We start from the raw sequence: 13,760 nt of genomic DNA on the forward strand, positions 1-13,760 counted from the left end.
TATCAAATTTATATGTCAAAGTAAAATATTATGGATAACAAATAATTTCTTTAGGTTTATCTAATTTTTTGAGCATGGATTTGCTATGATTTGGCATGTTTAATTTTCCTACATTAGATGCAACATATTTTTCCTTCTTTTAGATATTGTGCCCAATTTTCTTTTGTCCAATAAAGATAAATGACGCAATCAATCAAATGCAACCTTATCCTCTAGCTAACTGGGAGCAGCATCAACAATGGCCGATTACTATGACAAGAGGGAGATCACTGAAGGCTCAAGCTACCAAGATGCTATGCACAGAAGTCATTCATGCCATCTGGATTGAGAGGAACATGAGAATTTTTGAGAAACAAAGTAGAAGTTGGGACAAAGTAGCAAAAAAGAGTTTATGTATTACGCGTTAGAGCTTCCCCTAGATTTCAGCATTTATTTCATAGTCTAGCCTCCTAGCTCGTGTTTAGTTAAAGACTGCTAGCAAGATGTGCATAAGTTGCTACCCATTTGTAATGTTCAGCTTTGGTGATCAATGGAAAGTTTAATTACCAATTTTTTTTTTTTTTTTTAATATTCGTGCTTGATAGTGTTTTTAATTTAAATCTAAACATATGGGGCATAAAACTAATATGGCAGTAGTTGATAAGTAAATTTATATAGTGAATCAACCATCATAACGGTAAAGAACAAGAACCGTTAGTTAATTCAACCTTTAGTAACTAATCTTAAAGATTGCATCTCTTCAAATAAATTGGTGGCTTTTTAATAAGTAGGGTATTCAGGTTAATAAAAAAAATAGTAATTAGACAATTCAACCTTTTAATTTAGAATTTCTATTTTTAATATTAATATTCTCCTATATAAGAAGTGAGGGACAGGCTGCTGAAACAACCAGGACTTCGTTGACATCCCCGCTTAGCAGGGGATATTTTGGGTATTTCAGGAATTTTCTATTTAATACAGCATAGTGGACCCACATAGATTTGCCACTTCACACGTTCTTATGCATGTTTGAAGGTTATCATATTCATGTGGGACCCACTTAAAATTCATTATCATTCCACACCATCCTCTTATACTTTTACACGTCCATCTAAGCAATTTTAGTAATTAAATTTATCTCACAATATATCCATCTCTCAGTTCTTTATTTTATATTAAAAAAAAGTGATACTCTTAATGTTTAAGGTATATGGTTTGAATTTTTTTTTCAATTTGTATTTTTTCATAGAATTCTTCAAATGGTAAGAAAAAGAAAAACATAAAATGTTTAATTTGCATAGGATTAGAAAAAAATGAATAATTGATCACGTTTTGGATATAAATGATATAGGTGCTTAATTATGTAGATTTATTGCACGACTGCTCTTAGGATACAACAACAACAAGCTCAGTATAATCTCACCATGTGAGATCTGGAGAAAATAGAGTGTACGCAGATCTAACCCTCACCTTTTAAAAGATAGAGCGCGGATTGCTCTTAGAATAAGATTAAGCAATGTTTATCTTACTAAGTTGGGCCCGTGCAAAGAACGGGTTTTATATCTAGTCTAGTACTAGTATTATATAAGAGAGGGTTTCAACATGTCTATTTAGGTGTCAATAAATTTCAAATCAAGGATAATTTAGTTATTTTAGTTTAGTGGAGCATTATTAATTAGCTACGTGCCTTTTACTCCTACAGCCACCTATCTCTTCCCTGCAATTGAACAACGAACTCATCCCTTTCACTCCCAACCCTAACAAAAATTAGCCCAACATATTTTTGGGTCTATTACCGGGTAGAAGCAAAGCAAGAAAACTAAAAAAGTCACCAATCAAAGTTCGATTTTCAATGAAAATGACGATCTGAAAGCAGAAAATTTCAACACCGAGAACGGAACTTTTCAGGTGATCCAAGTGTATTATTTCTCTCAGTTTTATGGAATTTCAGAAATTCTGATAAACGTCTATAATTTATTTTTATTTTTGCATTTCCCAAAGTTAATTTAGTTAATATCCAAGGTAGTGACATTCACATTTCTTGTGAGAATTCGTTGGGGCTTTTATAGATATAGAGGACTCATATAGCCAGTTTTAACTAATTTAGGATTGAGTTATTAGTTGATTGATTGATTGAGTGACTCATACAGATTGATTGAGTCCCAGTCACCTTATTCCGGGTAATATCTCTTTATTTTTCCAATTCTCATTCTATGTGTATCTCGTGATTTTCATATGTGGGTATATTCCTTGTGAGGCTCAAGTCTGCTGAGTGTTCGTCTATAGAAGCTGAGAAATTGCATTTAGTTCTACAATTATTTTAAATAGATCTTTCGATAAAAGAAACATATTTTAATTGATATATAGCAGTTAAGAAAAATGATGTGGTAGAATTGTTGAACTTGCTTTGGAAGAAACAAATTAATTCGGTGGTGTGGTGATGCTAAAGTAATTAGACAACTTGGTTACTGGAGCAACTTTTAGTTTTTGATTTCCAATTTTATTAATTTTTTTCTTGTAGTTTGTTGTCGTTCATTACATACTTGATTCGTAATCTAAATTTTCGAAACAACTTAACCGGAATTAAGAAAATTCAGGTCCCAAGAAGATAAGTCTTTGAAGATGAATGACTACATTGTTGATGATCATGGAATTTATGTTGATTTTGACTATTTGAAGAAAGTGAAGTTTTGGATTAAAATAACACATGTTCTCTCATGATGTCTTTTTACATCTTTACACCTTTTAGATCAGATTTCGCTCCAAATTTATCTTACTATGGGTTTGGAATTTCTTCTTCTTTAGTTGTGCCTCTTGCTTTCAGAATTACATCATGTAAGATTAGCAACTTTTCACACATATCATTAATTATCATGACCTTTGTTTTCAGTATGTTGTGGAATTTAATTTTGAATTCTAGGGGTAGTTTTGTTTTCAAGCTCCACTTTTGGCTATCCTTTGAATGGTATTAAATCTATCTGCTTTTCTACAGAGGGAATGATAGTTTCTTTTGAGAAAGGTAAATCAGTGGTAAGTATTTTTTATGGGATGATTTGAGCGAATATGTTAAGATATTAAATACCTAATAGTTGAAAAACATATGCTAAATCTTTTTTCTTTATGACTTGCTATACAGAGCTTGAAAGAGAAGCAGTTCTTGTATGACATTGTTGCTAATCGGCTAAATAGATGTCGACAAGTATTGACAAGTAATTCCTCCTCTCCTTTTACTTTCTTAAGATGTAGCTTTTATTATGCCTATACACATTAGAAAATTTCAATAACTAACTTTGGTGCTTTTAGCAACTTATAAATCAAGCTAAAAATCAAATATCACACTAAGACGTGCATTTTCACTACATATCCCTGTATATGTTAAATAATTGAAGTATAACATGCCATGTCTTCTACTTGCTCATACATTTATATTTCCTTTTGGTCTTTTACTCACAAATCGTGCCCAAACGGCCTACGTAGACTAAGTATAACTATTTACTCTGAGAGCTATATGCGTGAATTGAGACATTCTGATGTCACACCTCACACTTTTAGAGCATGATTATGCCACGTACTTCACCGTATTAATGGAGTATCGGAGACTTCTCATGAAGTTTTGGAAGGTACAAGCCACGGAAAGTACATAACGGTGAAGTAAAGGATGAATTACGATCTCGTAAGTCGTAACCGGGAAGGACAACCTTGGAACCAAAGGAAACAACTATTATCAAGTATGATCAATGATAAATATCATGTATGGAGAGTTTCGGAAGCGAAGAAAATAAGTTTGTCGAAAATCTGGAAAAAAGTTGGCAGAATTCTGGACAGAATTTTGGGTCAAATTTGGAGGGGTATTCGCCGTGTATATAAGGAGTTTTAAGGCGTTTCAAAAGCTTAAAATGAAGTTCTTCGAGTCTAGTTTCCAACGCAATGAGACATCGGAGCAGGGAGTTATGGACGTTATAAGTTAGGCGGACGGAGCTGAAAAATGCTGCTACAGTAACCGGGTGCTACGGTACCCCGACCCAACACACACCTATAAATACCCCTCTAACCCATTGTTTTTCATCAATTTTCACCATTTTCTCATCCTCTACATTTCTAGAGAGATCTTGAAGAGCTCTTGAGAGTTCTATAATTTCCCATAACTTTCTATAATTTCCCCTAATCCTCCATAATACTCCATAACCCTCCATAATCTTCTACAACCTTTCCTTATCATCAAGAGAGAATATCAACATCAAAATCTCAAAGAAAATTCATAGAAGATAATTGTTCTTGTTTCTCTTCAAGGTGGTGATAAACTTGATCTTGGAAAGGGGTGAATGAAGTGAAGTTCTTTCACTATAAGGTATGTTTTCCTATTATTAGTTACATGATTGAGATAATGTAAAGGTTTAGCAATTTTTAGAAAGGAAATCATAGGAGAAAAGTCATAAAGAGTTGAATTGAAGTTGATGGCCATGAGGTGAGTTTGAAAGAGAACTTTGGATTAATTTGAGATTAAATTGAATATAATTATTTGATTATGGTATTATGGATGTTGTTATAGTTGGTTTGGAAATTGGAGAAACATCGTGTGGGATGTTTTATGGAATATATTGGTATTGATATTGTTGTTGGTATTGTTTGGAGTTGTTTTGGTATTTGGAGGAGGTAAAGAATATTGGGGAGATGCTGCCCGAATTTCGGCAGATTCTAAAAAAAAAGATTTCATTTGAATGCTTGAGACAAGTGTATGATATTGAGCCTAATGATAATATAGATGGTTTATGTGTAGAGTTGCGAGCTTGGAAGAATAAACGTTGAACAACTAAGGCGACCGAAAGGTATGTTAAGGCTAGTCCCTTTATTTCAAAAAGCATGATTCTTATGTTATGATCCCATAAATGTTTCTATAACCACCTTGTTTCGAAAAGCTAGAAGTTCATGGTTTTCAAGGTTTTTATGATATTAAAGACAAAATGTTTTCTATGAGGACCATGATGACAATAATGACTTCTTCCTTGTGAATCCATACATGTCTTCCATAATGTCCTTATTTCCAAAAGCTAAAGATTCATGATTCTTAAAGTTTTATGACGCTAAAGACGATTATGTTTTCATGATGAAAATGATGAAGATGAGGATGATTCCATTTCTAGAAACTACAAACTTTATGATTTCAATAATGATATGAGAATGTTAAGTTAATTCATGATTTCTCAATTTTATTCATTGTTGACGATCTCATCTCATGTTGCTCGTCCCTTTTAGATGAGATAAAGTGATGATGATTAATCCATAATATAAATTGGAGGTTACCGACCTTACGTCACTCCGACAGAATAGTAACATTTAATTGGGCTCTTGTGCATGCTATATGTATTTATATATGTGTAATTTAGATATTTACCGCGCCTCAATGGCCGGACAAGATACTACATATATTTTACCGTGCCTTAATGGCCGGACAAGACCGCTCCTCAATGGTCGGACAAGATACTATATATATTTTACCGTGCCTTAATGGCCGGACAAGATACTATATATATATTTTATCGCGCCTTAATGGCCGGACAAGACAATATATATGTTCCACCGTGCCTTAATGGCCGGACAAGATACTATATATGTATATATGGAAAAGTTTTTTTTTTAAAGCTAAGCATGCACGACATCCGCCTTAAAAAGGCATTCAAAGTCACAAGTTGATCTCTTTTATAGTACGTTATCTTCATACTTTCATTGTGTGGTTAGTCATGCCTTACATACTCAGTACATTGCTCGTACTGATGTCCCTTCTTGTGGACGCTGCGTTCATGCCCGCAGGAAAGCAGGGAGACGGATCATATCTTTAGGAACTCCATCAGCAGAATCTCAGAGGCGCTCCAGTTATTCGGAGCTGCATTTGCTGGTAGTACTTTTTGTATACACAGTTGGGTATGGCAGAGTCCTGCCCTGTCCTTCTGTATTCATGTATTCTATTTAGAGGCTCGTAGACAGATGTCTGTGGCAGGATGTTCTTTAACTTTATCAGTTCCTATTGTTGTATGATATTTTGGTAGCTTTATTGCCTTATGCATACAGGCTTAGCTATCGATGATTGCACTAAGTGCGTGTGGTCCACCTAGAAATACTTATGGAATGTTAGACCAGAGGTGCTCGATAGGCTAGTACCGTGTACCCGTCATGGCCCTCTAGCTGGGTCGTGACATCTACTGAGTCGATGGTTGAGTACAAATAGATCTGAAAATAATTCATGTTCTTAAAAGATATGCTGTTTCAATTTTCTTGGTCGAAGTTCTAAATTTTAACTATAGGTATATACTCAAGTTAAATGTCAATAATGTTCACGAAATGTCCATTCTGTCTGCATGCTTGTTTTGACTTTATAACAGAATTTGCTATGTTGTGCAAGCTTCACAAATAGATCAATATGATAATAATGTGCTGCAAACTATATTTTCAATAAATTCTTCCATTTTTTCCAGAAGCAAATGATTAGTTCCCTGCATCTCGCGCTCCATGAATAGCCGGGATACTGAGAAATATCCAAAAAGTTATTTCGGGAATCCGCTTTTTGTGGCTTGTTGAGCCTTTTTTTTGTCCTATAAAATTGAACAATACCGAGCATAACTGCATTTCTGTGATGGCACAATGATATAATCAAATTGATGGCTTCCATTCAACAGGATGATAAAAGAAGATTGTTTGGCTTCCATCGTGTAAGAATGTTATATCTATGACTATGGGCAGCAGTGCTTAAGCATATCTTTTATATTATTTCTTTGTAATGTGTCTCAAGGTACCCATTAGAGTTTGTCAGCTACCTTTGCCACTCTTGCCATAAGGACAAACATCAATTACACCTGCACAAAAGCCATGAAACTGGAGATATATTAAGCACCATATATATTGCTTGCTTGGAAGCTTAATAGCTTGATTTGCTTAAATTATCTACACACCAGGTTGTACTTAATTTGTAAACAAAGTGGGTAATGCTGCAATACTTTTGGCTGAACAGATACAGTTTTGTAATAACTCACTCCTTGCTATTGTAACATTTGAACAAGAAAACTGAATTGCTTTGCAACATTATTGTCTAATAATGTGCTAAAGTCGTGTTGTTAGCTGATGTTCTGACGTACAACTCAATGATTGCAACTATCTGTAGAGCAATTGTCTCGTGCTGGCACGGGCCATACATCCCTAGCAATAATATACTCTAATGTTAAACTTTGTTTCATCTCTGAAGATTTACCAACGGATGGAGACTAATTTTGAAAGAAAATGTTTTTTAAGCCTAAAGGTTGACATGGTTGAAAGGACACACACCTTTTTAAGAAAGGTTACTTCAATTTATTTTATTTTTAGATATTGTTAAAGTTAATTTAGTAATTTAACTTTTGATTTAACCAATTCTCGAAGCTAAATTGGATTAAATTGAGCGAATATTTCAAAATTATGATAATTATCTGTCCTCACACTTCTCCGTTCTCAATCGCTTTTGCTGCTTTGAACTTGTTGTGTACTCAAATACCTGTAATTCCCTTGATAGAACATTTAGAATAACGTCAAGGAAAAATTATGTATATTGTTATTATTTTCTTGATAATTTACCATTGCATCTTATGTAATGTTAACAATATTTAGCAGAAGGAACTTTAAGTTATCCTAATTCCACAAGCACCTTCTCAAAAATTTCAAAGTCAGGCCTTCCATCCTAGCATGAAATATGGAGTCCGGAGCCTAAAGGGTATAAAAATACACGGTCTTTACCAAAAGAGAATGACAAAAATTAATATACCAAAAGGGGTATATCGTGGATCAGCCCACGATATACCCCAAAAAATTTTTTCCCTGTCAGACATGATTCAACGAAAAAAAAATAAAAATTGTATAACGTGGACTGATCCACGTTATACAATATAAATTGTATAACGTGGATCAGTTCACGTTATACAACTTCTGTTAACACTAAACCAATGTGATTGTTTAGGTTTTCCATTATCTTCCAAGCTTGCAATCCATTGGCTGCTTCTATAACTGCAAATAACAAAGGTTAACTAGATAATAAAGACTTTAAAGATGGAAAGAGAGCAACAAACAAAAGACATATACAACAAACATAGCAGATACTAGTCATGAATTGAAAGTGTAATAGAAACGGAAAAAGCATACAGAACTATTTAGGCGAACTGTGATAAAACCAATAATCAACATGTCATTGAAAATATGCAGAAGTTGCTCTGACCAAATATCACAAAAATGAAACTTGAAACTTCATATGAAGTTGAATTGAAAAGACTTATACTTCCTCCGTTTCAATTTATGTGAACCCATTTGACTGGAAACGGAGTTTAAGAAAATATAGAAGACTTTTAAACTTGTAGTGTTAAACGGAGTTTAGGAAAAAGCATACAGACTTATGTGACTCATTTAACACCACAAGTTTAAAAGTCTTCTATATTTTCTTAAACTCCGTTTCCAATCAAATGAGTTCACATAAATTGAAACGGAGGGAGTATAGGTCTTTTCAATTCAACTTCATATGAAGTTTCAAGTTTCATTTTTGTGATATTTGGTCAGAGCAACTTCTGCATATTTTCAATGACATGTTGATTATTAGTTTTATCACAGTTCGCCTAAATGGTTCTGTATGCTTTTTCCGTTTCTATTACACTTTCAATTCATGACTAGTATCTGATGTGTTTGATGCATATGTCTTTTGTTTGTTGCTCTCTTTCCATCTTTAAAGTCTTTATTATCTAGTTAACCTTTGTTATTTGCAGTTATAGAAGCGGCCAATGGATTGCAAGCTTGGAAGATAATGGAAAACCTGAACAATCACATTGATTTAGTGTTAATAGAAGTTGTATAACGTGGACTGATCCACGTTATACAATAATTTTTTTTTTTCCGTTGAATCATGTCTGACAGGGAAAAAAGTTTTTGGGGTATATCGTGGGCTGATCCACGATATACCCCTTTTGGTATATTAATTTTTTGTTATTCCCTTTTGGTAAAGACCGTGTATTTTTATACCCTTTAGGCTCCGGACTCATGAAATATGTGTTAGCAGATTAATTAGATAAGAACAAAGTAGATGTCATATACTCTCTCCGTTCACTTTTACTTGTTCACTTTAGACTTTTCACGCTGTTTAAGAAATAATAAATGGAATACATAATTTACCAATGTAACCATATTAATTGATGCATATTTTTATTGGATTTGCGAAATGATTTGAAGTGAGTAATTAATACTATGAGTAAAACAGGAAAAAATAAACTATCTTTTCTTGATATGCTAAAAGTGACAAGTAAAAGTGAAAATATATTTTTAGAATACTGGACAAGTAAAAGTGAACAAAGAGAGTAAAACAGAGTAAAGAAAGAAATGAACATACAATACCGTAAATGTAGATTGAGAAATTGTTCGGCCATTTGAAAACATATATATGAATAGAGACGGCGTAAATCCCAAACGGTCGGTTCGGAGCTATTGATTGTTGACCACAACGATTCTGTTAAACCCATAGTAGATTCTGTGCACACAGATAGAGGAATTGTTATGAGGGACTATTGCTCCTTGAATAGTAAAATCGTTGCGACTGTTGGGTTGATACTTTGTAGGTAGTGACTGTTGGGTTGGTCGTTTTTTTCTAAAAATAGTTGTGGTGGTAGTTAGATTATTAAGGACATTTTAGTAATTTAGCTTTTACGCTAGGAAGTTCATGCTTTTAATATAAAATAGATAGATAGAGATCCATAAGAATGTCTTTAACATGTGAAAATTCTAAGAATCAAATGGAATGAGATCCAATATGTTATTATGCACTTCTTGAAAACTAATAGTGTGAGATATTTAATTTTGAATTTAAATTGAAAGATATGTAAAGATAGTTGAATTAAAATAAAATAAATTTAATCTGAATTTATATTGAGAGATTTGAAAAAATGAATTTGAGATAACCATATTTTAATTGACATAAAGAAATTTAATTTGCTTTGAATTAAGACATAAAAAATATTTTTATTTGTAATCAAATTTTTAATCTCAATAGGCGTAACCATTGGACTATGGATGTTATGGGTATCATCATTCACTCTTATCCTGATAGGTAGCTTATAGGTTTGGTATATTTTTTTTTTTAATGTTTTGTCGAAAATTAGTTCATTCTAGATAGTCATTAATTCGTTTAGGATAAGGATCAATAGGATTTTAAATATAGTGTGTCTCAAAAAGTTTACTGACTGATATGATTATAATATTTTAGTTCAAATCTTATATATACCTCACTGGATAACAAACAAAATAATGTTAGATGGGTAATTATAAATCAAGCCTCATTAACAGTACATGTAGCATTTTTCTTTCTTGCATCTCATTTTATTCTTAGCTGATGACTCAAGAGCTAACTCGGATTTAGTATACATATTTCTATTTTAATGCATTTATATTAATTAAAATTCATTTCGTGTCGTTTGGTGTTTGGTGACTTATTTAGTTCGATATTACTATTTTGATTAGCAGAAAACAGAAAGACAAAGGAAGGAGGAGATAAAATGAATGACGGACTATAAAGAAGGAAGGGAGAGGGAAGAACAACGGCAACTTACTTGCAACTTTGAAATCATATTTTCATTATGAAGGTTGTGTCTCCAAATTTACCAAAGCCCTTCGAAGTTTAAAAGATATATAGTTTTAATGAACTATTCCGCTAGATTATCAAAAAATATCACACGTTTTTTCTCTTTTGCTGTTCAAAAGTGATATGTCATTTTAATTTAAATTCTCTTAAATATTTTGTGTAGAGACGAGTTGGTGATTGATAAATAGCAAGGAGGCACAAAGTTAAATGGATTTTCCTCACCTTTGTTTCTATTTATTTATTATTACTTTTTTAAAGCTTTGCTTTGTACTTATGTATTCATTGGAATATTTATTTTCTTAATAAAAAAAATTCATATTTGAACTTTAATTTTGCTTCTTTTTTTTTTCTTCAGATTTTCAGGGAATTGTTGGATAAATAATTCAAAAAAAAAAGAAAAAAGTTCTCAGTACATTAATTAATTATTGAGGTTGAATCTTGGCTTTCAATAATTAATCTTTTATCATTTCCAATGTTCTTCGTAAATATAAACACTAAAATTGCTAGTGTAAAAAGAATGAGACAATGAAGAATTTATAGCGTGTGATGCTATAAATTCTGCTCTTGATGAAAAAATGTGTTCGGATCCAATGATTTTTATATTGGATAAAGAGGTATAGTGATCTTTTTTTTCTTTTCTTTTTTTCAAATTTCTTTAGGTATAATACTTGTTTTTTTTTATTTCTATTCTTCAAAAGTTGATTTGTCATTTTAATTCTCTTAAAAAATTTGTGTCGTCATAAGTTGGTGTATACCAAGGAGCACAAGGTTAGATGTTATTTTCGTACCCATACTTTTTTTTTCTTATTATTTTAAAAAAGCTTCATTTGTACTAATGTATCCACTGCATCTTTTTTTTTTTATTTTTTTTAAATTTTAACCAAATTTCTTTATTTTTGAACTTCGATTTTTTTTTTGGTTAGATTTTCGAGGAGCTATTGAATAAATATAATTTACAAAATGCTCTCAATATACTATTTACTGAGTTCGATCTTTGAAAGCCTTGATTGGTCTTATCATCTTTGATGCTCTTCATAAATTTAGCACTAAAATCAATAGCTTAAAGAGAAGGAAATAATGAAGAAGATAAGAAGTAAGTCTCAAGGGTTTGGCAAGAAATGTAGGGATGCTATTATAAAAAGGAACATATACTTACTATCAAATATATGTGGATAAAGACTGGGAAAACATCGTATTGAGTAGTGTATATTATTATATGATATGAGTTAAAGAAAAAAACAGTTGCAATATGTAAGGAAATATTTTAAGACATTGGACAAAAATTGTAGTAATAAATTAACATCTGTTGTACTTTCTGCACTACATGTTCTTTCATTTGGTTTAAACATTGATGGTCCAATCTGTCACGATCCATTTCGACTAAGTCGTGCGGGCACTTACCTTTCCCACCTCGGTAAGTGAACCCTCAACCCAACGATAAGTAAAACATAATTAAATGAATCAATCAAGCGGAAAAGAATAATTACGTAAGTCTCACAATAATATATAATAGAGATAGTGCGGAAATAAGGAAAATAACCCCAGGACCTGGTCTAAGCCATACAAGAGCATCTAAGTGAAAATATACAAGTCTGGAATATAAATATACATCAATACTATCTATGTCTCAGAATAGAAAAGTAAGTAATAATAATAACAGGAGTCTTCAAGGCGGCAAACGACTCATGCTCACCCTCAAACCCGATGCTAAACTGATGGTGACTATCAGCCACGGGAGACGAAGGAAGACCCAACCTGGTACTCTGCATTCATAAAAGAATGTAGCAAGTGCAGATCAGCACTGTTTCAAGACTGGTAGGTATCATAGGCCGACTAAGCATAACTAACATAATTCAGACAATAAAGCAAGATAGGCAAATAAATCAACAAGTATATCAAACATAATCGGAACCAAGTACACGTCATAACCTAAGTAGAGCATCTAAACCCAAATGTGCCAAGTCTCAATATGTCCAATCCGAAACCAACGCCACAAGTGAAACACCAAATCATCTCAATATAAGCCATGATGCAATGCAATGCTATGCAATGTTGTGTACACATGTACTCCATACGAAATACCTCCACGTCTCAGTAGCACAAACCAAGGTGACTCGCTAAGTCTAAGTGCCACTCATCCCGAATCTTTGCCCAACAGACCGACGAGATCCCGCATCTTTTCCCACGGGGGGTTCTCACTGGCACTACACTGGGGGACCCGCGGAGTCCATGCACTCACTCAATCCACGATTCCGGGACTAACATCGGATATCGGACTCTCACATCACTCTCATTTAAAAATCGAGCCCAGCTCATCACAGTGTTTCATCAAGTACCAACAATGTACCAACAATATATCATGAGAATGTGTGCAATGCATGTGCCAACATCAAGAATTAGGTCAATATCACAAGTACCAACATGGGTACGCCAACAACATATCAATATCACAAGGACAAACATGGTACGCCAATAATATATCAGTGTCACAAGTACCAACATGGGTACGCCAACAATATCATGAGAGACTACACAAGTCATATAGAACTCTATCCTCGTGTCAACATCCACCCGTAAAATACTATAATATCACAATCAAGATGGAACAACAAATCCCAATATTTACTAACCACACGTGTCATCAAACCAACAGAATAAAACAATCAAGTTACGACACAACGGGGTGGCTAGCCCCAATCACACAACAGGGCCCAACCTAAGGCAATATCCAACCCAACTTCATACCCGAATGTTTTCATGCTTTCTCCGACAATATAATCTAAATATATGTTTCGCTATACGAAGCCTCACCAAGGGTAAGACATAACCTACCTGGATAGCCGAATGGCAAACACCAACAATCACTCCTTCGCTTTCCCCTTCCGCTGAGCCTCAAGATCAAAGAAGTCTAGGCATATTCTAATTCTAGAATAGAAATCATGAAGAATGATACCTATATTGCTATCATTCAGTTTAGGTCAAAACCAACCCTAGAATTTAGGGAATCGGGACCTATAAGGTCAAAACGGGAAACTCGAGAGTAAAATATCAAATTAGGCACTAGGTGATCAAAACCCAACAACTAATTGCTAGAATAACTCAAGGATTCACCTAATTTCTAATTTCAAGCAAAACCCTCAATTTTGGG

At 33.4% G+C, this 13,760-nt stretch overlaps 1 long non-coding RNA gene across 2 annotated transcripts; it reads left to right on the forward strand.

Annotated features, from left to right (window-relative positions):
- The first annotated feature begins 1,571 nt into the window (after window positions 1-1,571).
- Window positions 1,572-6,249, forward strand: LOC132626975 (uncharacterized). Of its 2 annotated transcripts, XR_009577737.1 has the most exons (4): window positions 1,572-1,887; window positions 2,972-3,009; window positions 3,116-3,188; window positions 5,788-6,249. It is a non-coding gene; the product is annotated as an uncharacterized LOC132626975 (long non-coding RNA). The 2 variants fall into 2 exon arrangements; XR_009577736.1 differs by lacking the exon at window positions 2,972-3,009 and having other exon boundaries at window positions 1,590-1,887.
- The last annotated feature ends 7,511 nt before the right edge of the window (window positions 6,250-13,760 follow it).

The sequence above is a fragment of the Lycium barbarum genome, chromosome 2 (genome assembly GCF_019175385.1).
Source record: "Lycium barbarum isolate Lr01 chromosome 2, ASM1917538v2, whole genome shotgun sequence".
Lineage (NCBI taxonomy): Eukaryota > Viridiplantae > Streptophyta > Magnoliopsida > Solanales > Solanaceae > Lycium > Lycium barbarum.